The sequence below is a fragment of the Ambystoma mexicanum genome, chromosome 13 (assembly GCF_040938575.1).
Source record: "Ambystoma mexicanum isolate Mex_15411 chromosome 13, UKY_AmexF1_1, whole genome shotgun sequence".
Classification (NCBI taxonomy): Eukaryota; Metazoa; Chordata; class Amphibia; order Caudata; family Ambystomatidae; genus Ambystoma; species Ambystoma mexicanum.
The window spans coordinates 658,168,818-658,184,855 of NC_090938.1; the positions used below are offsets into that span (position 1 = coordinate 658,168,818).

The 16,038-nt window shown below is 46.9% G+C and overlaps 1 protein-coding gene across 2 annotated transcripts in view; it reads right to left on the bottom strand.

Moving 5' to 3' along the window:
* Window positions 1-15,678, bottom strand: part of TBKBP1 (TBK1 binding protein 1) — a 348,794-nt gene extending 333,116 nt beyond the window's left edge. The window contains exon 1 of one of the 2 annotated variants that reach the window (XM_069634656.1): window positions 15,390-15,678. The gene's annotated coding sequence lies outside the window, so the exon portion shown is untranslated. Of the gene's footprint in view, window positions 1-14,953; window positions 15,256-15,389 lie in introns of those variants that run through there. The other variant, XM_069634657.1, reaches the window with a different exon arrangement.
* Between the last annotated feature and the right edge of the window lie 360 nt (window positions 15,679-16,038).

The following is a 16,038-nucleotide window of genomic DNA, read 5'->3' on the forward strand; positions in this document are numbered from 1 at the left end:
CACTTCTCCTAACTACTATTTACCCACAATGCCGGCCCTTTCATTCCACCCGCTTCTAAGCAGCAACGTCTATCTAATTCATCGGCTCCCAAACAGTCGAATCTGCCCAGTCACCACGACGCTGAAAGATACTGCTTCTTCCAATACGCCCCCGTAAGGAGACGGCTACAGACCACCCACCAGCCCTTCTAGCGCCTATGTTACCCGATGCACCAGCTCGGAGATGCCCGGCTCCAAATACCCAATGTGGTTCTTAGGAACCGAATATACCCAAATGCATTGACTGCCAAAGCCCTAGTCAATCTCCTAGCCACCGCAAATACAGCCCAATCCAACCCAGATGCCTCCAACATTGAGGCTTTATCCAATGTCCAGCCGCCAGAGCGCCTTTCACAATACAATCTATCGTCCACCAAAGAACTGTCACTATACAAATCAGCCACTAAAGAGCTCTATCGAATGCATAAGGCCCCTTAATGTGCCACATGTTCCCATTCCCAGAGCCACCCCCACAACCGTAGCTTTTGCAAATCCCAAAAGCCCTGACAAGGTACATGCCACCGATCCACCAATTACCATTAGCCAGATTTTAAAAATCACCTCTAGCCCTCAAAAAACCAAGGTGTCTGCTACATGCAACCCACTCCGATCGAGCTAGGCCTAGACTTTCTATAGATACTCGCCACTCCCTGTGTTCCAGCTGTACCCACAAGACACTTTGCTACATAAACTACCACCTCCCAAAACCAGCTCTCAGCATTCATGCCATAAAGAGCCAGCTCCATCTAATCAAGCTGCCCACTCATAGTAAGCTTGCGTAGACTCAATCCACTGGCCCACAAACTCCCAGGTCTATCCAATCCACTTGTCCAAAATCAGCCATTTCTATCCAATCCACCCACTGACTAGAAAGGTAACTACCCCAACCACCAAACCGTCATCTGAATCCATTCCACCATCCAACACGCACCTCTGCCCAAACTCCCAATGGCCATGCGGCCCGTTTCACATGTCGCCCTAACGGCTAATGGTACCATCCCATCATCCTTAAAAGAGCCAGTTCTACTCATTTGACCCAAATGGACATCCCTACCAAATTCATCACACTTAAAAGAGCCAGCACTACTCACTCCACCAGTGCAACACATTCAGCTCTCCACAATCCAGCTCAAAGAGCCAGCTACACAAAATACATTAGCCAACAAAGAGTCAGGACCAACCATTCTCCAGCTCACCAAAACTGCACTATACAATTCACAAGCCCACAGACTGTACCCAATCCACCAGCCTGACCAAAGAGACAGCTTTGCTCATTCTGCAGCCCTCTAAAGCTAAAAGAATAATCTCTATCAAGTACACTACTTACCACAAAGAACAAGCTTAATCCAGACTAGCAGTACTCAAAGAGCCAAATCTATCCAATTCACTAGCTGTGAGGCCACCGCTCTCTATTCAATCCATCAGACCATTAAAGAACTAACTCTACTCAGTTCACCAGTTGGGAAAATGCAAGCTTTATACAATCTCTAGCTCCACAACATCAACTGTTTATAAACTACCATCTTTCCACTCAAATATCAGCCATAGCCAATTGTTCAGGTCATTAAGACCCAGTGGGAAATCAACAAGCACCCTTATACTCTTCACCAGCCCCAAAACAGTCCACTCCATTCAAACCAAACCCCGAAAGGGACACCTCTACCCAGTCCATGATCCCATATTCTTAGCTCTATACCCCCTACTACCCAACATACCCATCTGCATCCATCCGCTATCCACAAAACCTAAACCTCCATCCAAGTCAACACTCCATCCAATCTGCTACGCCCCTCTGCAAAGAATCGTCTCCACCTAATACACCAACCCCCCAAAATTTTATTTTTCCATCCACCAGTCCCAAATAGATAACTTTGAGTCCACCAGCCCTGGTAGGTGTCACTCTACTTAATGTATCAACCACCCAAACAAACCACTCTGCCCATCCACAAACTTCCAAATGTCCAGATTTAGGCAATCAATCTGTCTTCCTAATAGCCGGTTCTACCTTATCTTTCATCCACTATCCCTCAACAATCTATCTCGATAATCCAAGAGATATCAAATGGCAAAGTACACCATCAACATCAACAGTCCCCAAAGAGACGCTTCTAACAAATACAACTACCATCTAAAGAACCAGCCCCACTAAATCCTACAACCTGTTCGGTGCAATCAACCAGCACCCACAACAGCTCGAACCCATACACCAGCCCCTACAAACCCACTGTATTCAATCCCCCAATGACCCAAGAGCACGGTCCAACTGATCCACAAGTCCCTATAGACCTGTTCTATGGAACCCATCAACCCTCCATAGCGATAAATGATCCATCATCCCCAATGAACATGTTCTATGCAACCCATCAGCCCGCACCCAAAAACACCAGCCGATCCACACGCCCCTAGAAATCACTCTTTGCATACCACCCTCTCTGCCTAAGAGCACTAATTGACCCACCAACCCCAAAAGTTCACTTTGCAATCTACACACCCACCACTCCTCCAATTCCACCAACTGATTCGCCAGCCTGAAACAAGTCTGCTCTGTTCAATCCACGAATCCCTAAAAGTCTACCTCTTTTCAAATCACCTCTCCTCCCTTTCAAGGGGAAGCTCTACCCAACCCAAAAGAACTAGGTATTTCCGATCTCTGACCTCATTCACAAAGGAAGAGTTAGTACCAAAAGAAGCAGCCCTAGAATAGTTAATCGTACCCAATCACATCAATCACAAGGTTCAGACCCTACCCAAACTACCAATCACAGGTTTCCGGTTCTAACCAATCCACCAACCCCAACGTTTCTGTTCTATCAGGTCCAATAGGTAACAACCCCGCGTGAAGGTTCTAGCTCTATCGAGCATGCAAGCATCCCAAAGAACAAGCTCTACAATAGGGCACAGCTTCAGGAAGAGGGTGTATCGAGTGTTCCACCTCTCCTATGTCCAGCCTAGGATAGGGTGAAGAGCATCTTGTTGGGGGAGTGAATTTGTGCAATTTAATCAGGGCTATCATGAAGCATCAGGTCACGTGACCACTGCTACTGACCCACTTGTGGCTGTTATTCCACCACCCGCCTCCAGCCCTGTGTGCTTGTCTTCCCCTCTCCTTCCGGGCTTCTGAAGCAAAGGGTTGATGAGGATATGGCTGACTTCTGTATGGACCTGATTGGGCCTAGATGACCCAGTACCCCCACAACAGGCACCTCAAGTAAGCTACACATCATCTGTCTCACTCATCCTTCTTCACAACCCATACCTACTCTCACCAGACAAAAGAAACCACACACATCTCCGTCACCATCATGGACTCCACAGTAACCTAATCCACATTCCCCTCAAGTCAACAGACACAGCACCCCCTACATATACGCTGAAGCTGATGCTCATCAATGCCCGCTCAGCAATCGCACATACTGCTGACATCGCGGACGCCACTTAGCACCCGCGACCCAGACACACTCTTCAACACTGAAGCATGGCCTACCATCCCCACCACACCCGACCTACAACCTAGATGCCCTGACCCCCACCAGCTACAGCATTCAACTCAGGGACAGGCTTAACAAGACTATTGAAGGGCTTGCCGTCGTTCGCATATCTTCCTGGCCCGGCACCAGACTAGGAGTAGCCACTGTAATTTAATTAGAACCACTCTCCTGCCACATCCCACTCTTACCCACTGCAACCATCGCATTCAACTTCATCAACAAGCTCCTCAAACCCAACACCTATTTAATTGATGGCTTTGCCGACCTGGCCAGCACTGTGTCGCTCACACGAACCAACATCTTTCTCTGGAAATTGAAGCTCCTAGGCAGCGTGGTGACCAAGACTATGAAGGAAGCACTGCTCAGTGCATTAGACACACTGACCCTTACCAACACAGTACTGACCAAACCAACAAGCAAGGCAACATCTTCATTACTGCTCTGTCGACACTCCCTCACAACATACCTATACCCCTTGACTGGTCTGATCACTTTGCCATTCCCTTCACCATTGACAGTGTTGCCCCAACCAACTATCCACAAACTAAGTCTATCAAACAAACATTATGTTGCTTCAAAGACTTCCCCATATAGAACCACTCATTGATGAGCCCACCTACCACACTTACTCCCTATCAGGAACCCAGTACAGTCTGAAACAACATACTGGTAGCTCGCAACAGCACCCTGAAACCCAACATTAAAGTACATGCCCAAGAGAAACAAAGAACCATCAAACATAAACCATCAGCCCCCCAGCAAGAACTTCACATCAGCCAGTCATCCAAAAACAAGAGAAACCCTGGAATAAGGCCAAAACCTCATATGACCTAACCATATTGAAAGGTCCTGAGGCAGCCCGTAGACAAGTGAACACAATAGCAAAAGTCACCTACTACCAGATGGTCATAACCAAAGCCAACAATGAAAGCTAAGTTTGTCTCAAGGCAGTCAAACAGTTCAACCCTTTTTCTCAAACCCTCACCCCCAATGCCTCATTTCATTAAAAGAATCTACTGCCATCAACAAATTTCTCATCAACATACTACACAACTTCATGGGAATTAGTGTGATCCCTCAACCCCCTCCAGTGGATCATTCTGTAAGTAAAAGACTGGCATCAGTTCATCCATCTGGATGCTCCCAAGTCACCCCACAACCCTTCATTAGTGGAGTCCCATAAGGATCCATCCTCTCACCCCTTTGATCTTCAACCTCTACATGGAGCCGCTAGGGTCTCCATTTGCATGATACAAAATCGACATCCCCCAACACACAGATACTAAACTCTACCTCAAAATATCTTCCATAAAGGATATCCACCAGCTCAAGGCCTGCCTCACACTGATACAAACCTGGATGTTCAGTGTGTATCTCAAACTGAACCCCAGCAAAACAGAATTCCTCCTCCTCTTCAATAACACTGAGCACACCCATATCCAGACCTGCTTATCTAACATGAACCTGGAGGGCTTCACCCCACTGCTGACACCATGGCAGGTGCCTGAGATGCCACATTGACAGCCATTTCTCCTTCAAAATGCACACGGCCAAGAAAGGCCAGAAAGCTTGGCACAAACGCTCTTGCATAAAATCAGCCCTTCCTTCCAGACAATAACATCTGGTCCACAGTACAGGCCCTAGTGCATTCTCACATGGATGGTGGAAACGCCCAACGTACAGACCTACCCACTTCCAGTATGGCACTAATGAGAAGCATTCTCCATGCTGCAGCCCGCCTCATAAAAGACCTCTGCAAATTTGACCACATTACCACCCACACTTGTTGATTTACATTGGTTTCCCCTACACAGAACCTTCAAGACGAGCTGCATCATTTACAAGGCCCTAACCTTACATTCTCACACTACCTGTCCAACAAGGTCACCACCTCTGGTGGCCAACGTGTCACAAGAAGGCAGGAACTGGACAGACTAGAGCTGCAAAAATGCAATAGAAGAAAGAAAACAGGACAAAGGCTCTCTCGATCTACTGCTCCAGGCTTTGGAATCTCATACCCATACACATTAAACTTCCACCTGCAAAATAAATAGAGTGCACTAGTTCAGCCTGTGTTTCTTCTATTGCAGTGTAATTCTGTATGTTTCATTTGAGCTGTAATTTACAACAGGTAGGGGCTGCCAAGTAAACAATTAATGGGAAACAAGTTATGGGGGAAAGCCCATTGCCAGGGACCCTTTAATTTGAAAGTTCCAAATCTTAATTAAAAGTAATAATTTAAGGGCTTTGACCTATGACGGGCCATATGCATATTAATGCCAAGTTGTCACCCTAGCTAACAGCAACTGATTGGTTACCATGTGAAGGAGGCAATCAACAAAATACTTTTTAACATGTACATTGTGGCTTACTCGTTAAACAAGAAAAAAAGTTATTACCAACTTTTTCACCTGAAAATTGCATTCACATTTTTGTAGTTGTCATTTATAATGTAGTTGTCCTTTATATAGCGCCTTTTACCATTATTATAGTCTCAATGCGCTAGTGGTGGGAACGCCCTCGGGGACCAAAGTCCAGAGTGTTGAAGATCACGGAGTAGGATTAGAATGCTTGTGTGCATTTGGCCATGATAAGCCATATCAGGGCTGGCCCAGCTCTGGTAGAAAGCAACCCACGAGGTGAGGTATGTGGATGGGTACTGAGAGGGGTCAGGAGATGGCGTGAGTGCTAAAGACCGTCTATGTGTCCAGCTGGCCTGAATTTGTCATAGGTCTTCACTCCATACTGATGTCAGAGGTGTTGAGGCGTAGTCTGCTGTAAGTAGGCGGAGCAATTATGTGACCACCGAGACCACATTTTTCATAGTCGTGACTGTATTCTGATGGGTGCGGGTAGCAATACCTGTGGCCAGTGGCCACCGGAGTGGTGTGTTTATACGTACCTAGAAATTCAGATGGAGATTTGTTGAATGTGCACTCGATCAGGTAGTATCATCCTGTCGATTCTTGAGGCTGCAACAAATAGTTAGCGACAGGCTATGCTTCACAAATTGCCAATAATAGAGCACAGGCTATACTTTCAAGCTCTTCCAGGTGGGGAGCATGGTGAATCTTCACAGATAGTCTGCACGCACTAAACCTCCACAATTGTTAACTTTACCATGAGAGGCCATCCCTACACTTCATCCAAGCGCGATACCCGGCAAACCCTCACGTCCTTTCAGTGCGATTCAGGGCAAGGTATGCACAACGACAAGCTGCATGACTGTTTCAAGCAATTAACAAAATAGGAAACCTTTACCTTTATATATAATGCTGAATGTATGTGTGTGTGTGTGTGTGTGTGTGTATGTCTGTCGGGCTATACAAATCCACACCGTTGAACCAAAATCTACCAAATTTTGCATGGATTTCTCTTTTGTCTTGGGCAAGATTGTAGTCTATTTTTGGATGCTAAAATCTTACATGCAAAATACATTTTGGATGGGTGTGGATTTGTCTGGCTATACAAATCCACACTGTTAAACCCACTGCTACCAAATTTTGCATGGATTCCTCATTTGTCTGGGGCAATATTGTAGTCTATGTTTGGATGCAAATAATTCACTCCGTAGACACCCTCATTTACTGATGCTCTCCCCGATTCACTACAGTAGGTACTAGAAGGAGGCACATTTTGGAAAAGTGTCTGAAGCAAAATGTTCGATGTGTTGGTTATCCCTTTGAAATGTATTACTATTGTATACAGTAAGTGTTTATTAAAGCCTTTTTAAAGGGAATACAAAAATAATTTAACATTTTTTTAATCAAGCCACTCCAAATATGGAAAATGGCAAGCTTACAGTTTACTTAAGTTCATTCACAAGAAGAGAGCACAATCAATCAATCTTTCTTGGACATTTTCTCAAATGTGCTGAAGAGAGTGACTGAAACATGCCACACAAAAAATGAACATCACTTGTAAAAGCTCCATCTGATGCAAAACGAAAATCATTATCAAGAGCTTCTGAAACACAACAAACAGCAGCACGACTTGCCAACCAGAGGGCAAGAGCACATTTCTCCAGGGCAAGTGAGATGTCAGAGCAAACTGAAGCAAGACTTGCCGACAAGAGGACAAGAGCAACATCCTGCAGGGCACATGAGACACCAGAGCAAACTGAAGCAAGACTTGCCGACAAGAGCAACATCCTCCAGGGCACATGAGAGACCACTCGATCAGGACACGGACAATGCCGGGTACCCAGCTAGTTGATGATAAAACCAACCCACACAAGAGTTTGGAGACATCTCAAGATGTCCCTATATTGCATGAGAGTAGCACATTGACCCTGTCTGCTTTTCTTGCATTCTGTCAGCTCTGCAAGTATACCAGAAAAGCAAACCTCGAAGTACCAGAATGCAGACAAACAGCACAGGAGACATCACTCACACCTACACCTGACTTAGGGATAGTTAGATCTCCTTATTTTAGTCGCACTGGAGAGATTCTTGCATGTAGCACAGTGGTGGGCAATCTGTCGCCCTTCAGGCGTGTAAGGCTACACCTCCCACCACCCCTTGCAAACACACACAATCGTGAGGGACCATGGAAGTCATAGGCCGAACACCTGCTGTGCCTCACACGGTCTATGACTGGTGTAGTGCATTACAAATCAAAGCAATTGAATCAAACAGCTGCACCCACCATCATTTTAATTGGCACATTCACGTACACATACTAGAGAGAACTCAAGTTGCGCTATGTCACGTGTGGCCAGACTAGTCCAGATTATCCTCTTTCTTACACGTTAGTACCTGTAGCTCAGCATTTATACTGGACTAAGCATGCAGCATGGATACAAGAGTGAAAAGACACATACAAGGCAAGGCCGTGGTGTGAGGGAATAAACACCTCTACCTCGCAGACAGCGTGCCGAGTAAGAAGAGAGCAGCGGGAGATCCATTCTTTGTCCTTTAGCCAACAGCATCTAGCATTTGATGATTTGAAGGACCAAGCATGGGAAAAGCAGAACTACAAGCCCCAGAATGAAAAGTGATGTTGGCTGAAAGGCCAGGGCAGGATGATGGTGTAAGGAATGCTATGGGGCTATTCGGCAACACTTAAGGCCTTGCTGGAATTTAGTCCCATCCTTGTGTCATTCTGTGTCAAGTGCGAGATGCTCCCAACAGGCCTGGACTCCAGAGCCAAATCCCCCGGCAAAGCTGTTACGTCGAGTCTGTAATTTCCAATCGGAACATGAAACTGACCTTTCGGGGGCAAGGGTAAAATGGCAGGAGCTAAAAAGCCAGGCAAGCAGTCCACCTCAGAGTTTTCCTAAATATATGTAAATGTAGATGTGACGTTAAATGACAAGCTGCTACCCAATATAACTAGATTGTTTGGCCTTCTAAAAGTTCTTATCAGAATTTAGTGGGGATGCATACTACTATCATGCGACTTAATCCACGTTATACCGCTTCCCCTCACTGTTAGTTGAGAAATCACGGTATCCAGTAAAAATGTAGCCAACTAAAATGTAGTCAGTAAAAAAGTCGTGGTGAAAATGCCTCTGCAGTGAAAAGGTTGCCAAACAAAAAGTAGTCAAAAATGCAGCTGAAAAGTAGTCAAAAATATAGTGTGGTTAGTGTAATTAAGAGGGCTAAGGAGGGTTTGGCGGGCTTGTGATTGCCTGCCTTTGAGTTTGGGTAGGAGTTATGGTAAGGATAGGGCTTAGAGTTAGAGTAAATATGTTGGGGTTTGGTTAGTGGTTAGGGCAGATTAAGTGTCAGGGGAAGTGTTATGGTACGAGTTTGGATAAGTGCTGAAGAAAGGGATATGGGAGCTGTTCAGGGTAGAGTAAGGGTTGCAATTACGGTTAGGTGGCAGTTTAAGAGTGGAGTTAGGGTGATTGTGGAGGTTTTGCTAGACATGTCCACACTTTGCGTTGCTTGTATTGAATGACTGCTGGCCACAAGTTCACACTTTGCGTTGCTTGTATTGAATGACTGCTGGCCACATGTTCACACTTTGCATTGCTTGAATTGAATGACTGCTGGCCACATGTTCACACGTTGCATTGCTTGTATTGAATGACTGCTGGCCACAAGTTCACACTTAGCATTGCTTGAATTGAATGACTGCTGGCCACATGTTCACACGTTGCATTGCTTGTATTGAATGACTGCTGGCCACAAGTTCACACTTTGCATTGCTTGTATTGAATGACTGCTGGCCACAAGTTCACACTTAGCATTGCTTGTATTGAATGACTGCTGGCCACAAGTTCACACTTTGCATTGCTTGTATTGAATGACTGCTGGCCACATGTTCACACTTTGCATTGCTTGTATTGAATGACTACTGGCCACATGTTCACACTTTGCATTGCTTGTATTGAATGACTACTGGCCACATGTTCACACTTTGCATTGCTTGTATTGAATGACTACTGGCCACATGTTAACACTTTGCATTGCTTGTATTGAATGACTACTGGCCACAAGTTCACACTTTGCATTGCTTGAATTGAATGACTACAACTCTGAAAACCTTTTGCTAACTCCATGTTCACCTGACTACATTTTCCTGGGGACATTTTCCCATAGAACCGAAATCACGTGCCGCTGAAGGTGCTTTCCCAGTGAGCAGGGGGACCTGGACCTCGTAGATGCCAGTCTGTGGTAAGTACGCCTTTTACAGGTATGTAGCGCCACACGCTGTTCCCAATATAAAAAAGACCCACACTTTGTATTGTCTCTGCATTTCAGTAATAGGGGTTGTTTAACCTGACATGATAATTGTTTAATTGACCTCTGAAGGACGAAACATCACGTGAACCCTACCAAGAGTCAAGCATGAGACTTTACATTGCGACCATAATCTAGAGTGTGACGGTATATACTATTAAATATATATCAACTCACCAACCAATTGCTAAAGGATACGAGTAAGTGTGTGTTTTCACCAACTTGGTCCACTTTTATTTCTGGTAAAAAAAAAGTGCACTTCACTGACTTTACTATTCACAGTCGTTCGCATTCATGCATTAGGCATTGGAGTGTGACGAATGGCAGATTACTTGTTAAACCATGTACTGTTACTAGATTGCCTTGTGCTCCTCTGGCGGCCGCTCTTTCTCAGTTGGGCCCAGAGTAAGTCACACATTTTGATAAGTGTGTCTATATAGGTTTCTTTTATCTTACCAGGTTAATTGCTCACGTTTCATGGAGCTTTGCAAGCCAGCTTCACTGTGCACAGACTACCGGCCTTTGATAGATAACTATACAGAAAGCATTGTACTTTGATGTGAAACTAAAGATGGCCTGGGGGGAGAAACGTGGACCAGGAACCCTGTGCTCAAATCCCAGCTTCTCCACTTAACAGTCATATGCAATCCTGGGCAAATCACTTTATATCACTGTGCCTTATTTTCCTTAGCTGAAAAATTGGATCATTTGCAAGTGATTCCTTTAGGAATCCGCTACACAAAGAGACGGACTCGTGCATGCATTAAGCACTTTAAAAATATGTTCCAAAATATCTCTCCTGCAACTATAGCTGGTGCAGCAAGGACATGGCTGTCCACATCCTGCAGCGGGGAAAGCATGTCGTTGAAAGGTCCTCAGCAAGCTGCATTGTCCCATACCCAACCTGTGGCAACATCAACTCTGACCCATGACCCTCTCTTTAAAGATATGGTGAAATAAATAACACTACAACGTTTGGTAGGTGGGTGAGGGGGGACTCGAATGCACCATGCAGAATTTTAGGTGGAGGGCATGAATGATGTGAATTTGTAGAAGGTACACGCTGAAATTGAGGGGCATGTCAATGATTGGTATGATGGGACAACAATCACAATGAAATAAAGCTATTGCTTCTTTTTAAAGTACATTTCATTTCGTCATTTGTATAGCACCTTTCACCATGGGTATGGGCCCAGCGCGCTGTAGGTTGAACGCTCTCGGAGGGGACGAAGTCTGGGAGAAGTTAGGAGGTGCTAGTATGCATGTGTGCATAATGGCCATTAAAGGTTATGAGAGCTTGGCCGAGTCCCTGCTAGCCACCCACATCTAATTGGCATGTGTATGGATGGAGAGAAATATACTAGAGAAATAAGCAGGGCGTGTGTGTAAGAGGATGGTCAATTATGTGTGTAGCTACGGTTCATATTGTTTGTTGTGGAAATTAGCTACGTTCTTATAGCAGCAGTGTTGCATAGTGTGTCATTCAGGTTGTATGCGAAAGCAGATACATGCAGAGTGAAGGCACGCCTTTGGCTAATTCCAAAAGGGCGGATTGCGAGTGGAAAAAAACATTTGTTATAAACAGATAGAATGAGCCTAGAATTGGTAAATTCGGCAAAATTTGAATACATCTGGGTTGATAACTTATGGTGGGTGCATTCTGCATGCATCCAGCTATCATTAGGTGGGTACATTCAAGACCCCGCTTAACCGTAAAGGCGGCAGTCTGCCAACACCTGCTTTACATGTCATGGAACACATTCTACAATCGCTTACAAACAGTAACTTGGTCTCCGTCATGGACTTTACTAGGTGCAGCCCCCTGGTCAACTGCAAAATCGTAACTTGGTCGGCCTTACAGACTTGACTAAGTGCAGCACCCTGGTTAACTGCACAACCCATCCAAGTGCTATGTGAAGGCTATCACCAGCGACTCTATCCAAGTGGAAAAACTGCCCACTCTCAGTATCAATCTAAGTGCAATATATTGCCCGTCCTCAGTGTTCATCTAAGTCGATATGCTGCCCACTCAAGTCCGTCCAACTGCAATTCTTTGCCCATTCGACAGTTCAGGTGCAGAAAGAAAGCCCACCCTCAAAATGCAGTGAAGAGTAATCCATTGCCCACTCCTAAAAAGTCTGAATGCAGCACATAGTCCACTCCCCAAGCCCATCCAGGTGCAACAAATTTCCCGTCCTCAAGAATAAATCTAAGTGCATTATATTGCCCACCCTCTGTGTTCATCTAAGTGCGATATGCTGCCCAACTTCAATACATTACGCCCTCAAGACAGTTAAAGTGCAGAGAAAATGCCCACCCACAGAAATTATTAAAGAATAATACATTACCCGCCCCTAGACAATCTGAATATAACACATAGTCCACCATCAAATCCATCCAGGTGCAACACATTGCCCGCCCTCGGGGAATCATCCAAGTGCAACATATTGCCCACCCTCAAATACATGCAGGTGCAATACCTATCCCACTTCCGAAGGTCTTCCAAGTGGGGATGCTGGACTCCTCCGGTTGACATACCCTGGCTATTAAAAGACAGAGGGTGGGAGCAGGGCCCAGAGGAAAGATAGAGGAGTGAGGCAAAGTAACTAAATGGAGAGGCAGTAGCGCACATAATAAAGTGTTGGTTGTCAAATCGCTGCACTTTCCTTTTTGGGTGGCTACACCCTATAGCTTGTAGGGAAAATCTGAGAACCAAAGCCTCTGCTCCATATTGCGGATTATGAAGTCCCTTTCTACACAAATGAGACGCCCAAGCAACCAGTCACCAAAGAGCCCACTCTTCCTAATCCAGCTTCCCCCAAAGTATCACATATATTCAAATTGGCCCCCTCACCACAGAAGTCATGTCCATTCAGCCCAAGGGCCCAGCTATAACCAACCAAGCAACACTTAAAAGCCCAGCATCACAGCCATTAAAAAACATCAGCCTTGATAAATGTCCCACAGCCAACTCTACACTGTCTTCATCCCCCACCGGGCTCCAAACAGCTCCATTAAACCCAAAAAGGTGCAGCCCTGTCCAATCCATGAGCCCCACCAAACAACCTGTTGTGCACATACCCCAGCAAACTCTACGCAGTCCACCAGTCGCCAAAGAACCAGCCCACAAATGCCCAACATTAAGAAATCCACAAGCCCCAGAGTAGGCTGCACAGAAAAGTCGACCATTCGCTAAAGTAGAGGTTCTACCCAATATACATACCCTATGGGGGGAGTCTCCACCTAATCCACCTTTCCCAAAAGAGCAGCCCAGCACGAGCTTTACTTACTCCACCAGCCAACCAAAGAATCCACTCTACCCAAACACAAGTGCGGCCGTTCTAGTTCTACCCAACGCACCAGCCACACAAACCACCACCCAAAGAGCAAGTTCTACTCAATATACATACCGCAGCGGGAAGTCTCCACCTAATCCACCTTTCCCATAAGAGCAGCCCACCAACCACCACAGCACCAGCTTTACTTACTCCACGAGCCAACCAAAGGATCCACTCTACCCAAACACAAGCGTGGCCGTTCCAGTTCTGCCCAACCCACCAGCCACCCAAACCACCAACCCAAAGAGCAAGTTCTACTCAATATACATACCAGGAGGGGAAGTCTCCACCTAATCCACCTTTCCCATAAGAGCAGCCCACCAAGCACCACAGCACCAGCTTTACTTACTCCACCAGCCAACCAAAGAATCTACTCTGCCCAAACGCAAGTGCGGCCGTTCCAGTTCTACCCAACCCACCAGCCACCCAAACAACCAACCCAAAGAGAAGTTCTACTCAACATATATACCACAGGGGGAAGTCTCCACCTAATCCACCTTTCCCAAAAGAGCAGCCCACCAAGCACCACAGCACCAGCTTTACGTACTCCACCAGCCAACCAAAGAATACACTCTACCCAAACACAAGCACGGCCTTTCCAGTTCTACCCAACCCACCAGCCACCCAAACCACCAACCCAAAGAGCAAGTTCTACTCAATATACATACCGCAGGGGGAAGTCTCCACCTAATCCACCTTTCTCAAAAGAGCAGCCCACCAAGCACCACAGCACCAGCTTTACTTACTCCACCAGCCAACCAATGAATCCACTCTACCCAAACACAAGCGTGACCGTTCCAGTTCTACCCAACCCAAAGAGCAAGTTCTACTCTATATACATACCACAGGGGGAAGTCTCACTTAATCTACCTTTCCCATAAGAGCAGCCCACCAAGCACCACAGCACCAGTTTTACTTACTCCACCAGCCAACCAAAGAATCCACTCTACCCAAACACAAGCACGGCCGTTCCAGTTCTACCCAACACAGCAGCCACCTAACCCACCAACCCAAAGAGCAAGTTCTACTCAATTCAGTCGCCATAGAAAGCCAGGCAACATAATTCACCATCCCTTTAAAGTGGCAGCGTTAATCAACATCGCCTGCCTCACCTAAAATCCCAATAACCAAACTCTACATAATTCAGGGGGACTTTAAAAAAAACATTTTAACCCAGGCCCAGTGCTAGTGCTACCTCATCCACCAGCCCACAAACTCTACCCAGTCCAGCAGATTCGGCCAAGGGTCAATTCTAGCTAGAACAGTCCCTTCCCTAAACACCCACCCTTTTCCATTGCAAAACACCTATCGCCCTGCTCCCCACAGACCCACCAACATGCTCCTACCCAACCTACCAGAGCCCAGAGACAGCTCTGCACAATCCCCCAGCAGCTGTTACCTCAGCTTCGTCCAATGATCTCCAAAGTCATTGGATGGGGGCAAGGAGGAGTAGGTGGCACGGAGGCAGAATAGAGGGCGGGGGGCTGACCGGGGCAGTGCGGCAGATAGAGACGAGGCTGGCAAATGAGTGGGTTGGAGAGATGCGTAGCGGGCAGGTTCGGTGAAGGTGGAGACGTGCGATCTTGGAAGGGCACAGAGAGGTATTGTCAGAACGACGGGTGAGGCACCGAGGAGATGGGCTGCCAAGGCTCCCGCCCCCTCCCTGGAGATGCCCGAGGCCTCCCCTGCAGGCTGCAGCCCTTGAAATACAATGTTCCTGCTTGAAATGCTCTCCCCGCCCCCAAACCTTCCGGGAACTGGGAGGTGGGGGGCGCTCTCCAGACGCAGGTGCTGAAGGAGGGGAGCGTGACGGGGTGATCTCACGGGTGACTCACGGGTGAGCGTCCGGTACCGGCAGCAGGCGGGGCCCGGCCATCCTGCCCTGAGCGACTGTGGCTGCTCGGCTCCGCTGTTCTGTCTGTGCCCGGCCAGGGCCGGCTTCTCTTCCTCCTCCTTCTGCTCCTCCTCCTCCTCTGCCTCCTCCGCCTGCTGCTGATGCTGACAACACAAGAGCTGCTCCTGAGAGCTACAGCAGCAGCACGTGCCCCACAGTCCGCACAAAATGTGCAGTACCCGGGAATGCAGCGTACACAGCGTGCACACTCTACAGAACACGGGCAGGGTGCAGTGTGCATAGCTTGGAGTGCACACCCGTGGAATGCAGTGCGCACTGCACGCACAGCCAGACAGGCACTGTCGGGAAACGTAGTGTACACCAAGAAGGAATGCCGAGGGCCCTGCACAGATCATAAAAATGAGTGCACTGAATGCACACACTTCCCATAACCAGGACATTTCGTGCCAAGTACATAGGAATAAACCGCATACTGCCCCAGAAACGTGGGCCTGTCGGGAAATGCAGTGCACTCTATCAAGAAATGCTGCAGTGCCAGCAGCCTGTCCCGACTTGGAATGCAGTGCACTGAACAGGCTATGTCGATGCACTTGACAAGAAACGTGCAGATGCAGAGAACACCACACATT